Consider the following 598-nt stretch of genomic DNA (forward strand, 5'->3'; position numbering starts at 1 on the left):
GTTTACAGATGCAGAGCTAGCAAATTTTAAAAAGGCTCTATCGACTTGCTAAAGGTAAGATTTGACCAGTCAAGGATTCTAATGACTACATAACACATCCTTTATTACATAAACGTGTTGTAAACACATGCATTGAACAAATGCACTTCAGATAAAAAATCAAATCAGATAAAAATCATTGTGACATATATGTCACATCGGCCCTTTAGCCAAAAAACCAGTGAAAAAATGATGTGACATTATGATGAAACTCTCGAGGGTTAAAAGTCACTCCTTCGAGCTGGATTTGAACCAGCGACCGAAGGATTTCAGTTTTGTTGTCTCACTACAGTCCTCCGCTCTACCAACTGAGCTATCGAAGGGTGGGCTGAGAAAGAAATGCCCGAGCACAGCCGAGCGTTCATAGTTGACTCAAACACAGGTCATCTGTGCTTGATCTGAAAGTCAGGAATGTGGATTGGATTTGTGTGTTCATAAAGACCTGAAAAAAATCAGACAAGATTTTCATTATCCTGGAATGCAGCTTAAGACTTTGTGGCAGTATGACCACTTTACATCTTGACCATACTAGAATAGAATAGAATAGAATAGAATATAT

At 38.3% G+C, this 598-nt stretch overlaps 1 non-coding gene across 1 annotated transcript; it reads right to left on the reverse strand.

Moving 5' to 3' along the window:
* Positions 1 to 271: 271 nt before the first annotated feature.
* trnay-gua (transfer RNA tyrosine (anticodon GUA)) lies at positions 272 to 362 on the reverse strand. The gene is given in 2 exon segments: positions 272 to 307; positions 326 to 362. It is a non-coding gene; the product is annotated as a tRNA-Tyr (tRNA).
* Positions 363 to 598: the final 236 nt, after the last annotated feature.

This window comes from Parambassis ranga, unplaced genomic scaffold, assembly GCF_900634625.1.
Source record: "Parambassis ranga unplaced genomic scaffold, fParRan2.1 scaffold_21_arrow_ctg1, whole genome shotgun sequence".
Taxonomy (NCBI): Eukaryota; Metazoa; Chordata; class Actinopteri; family Ambassidae; genus Parambassis; species Parambassis ranga.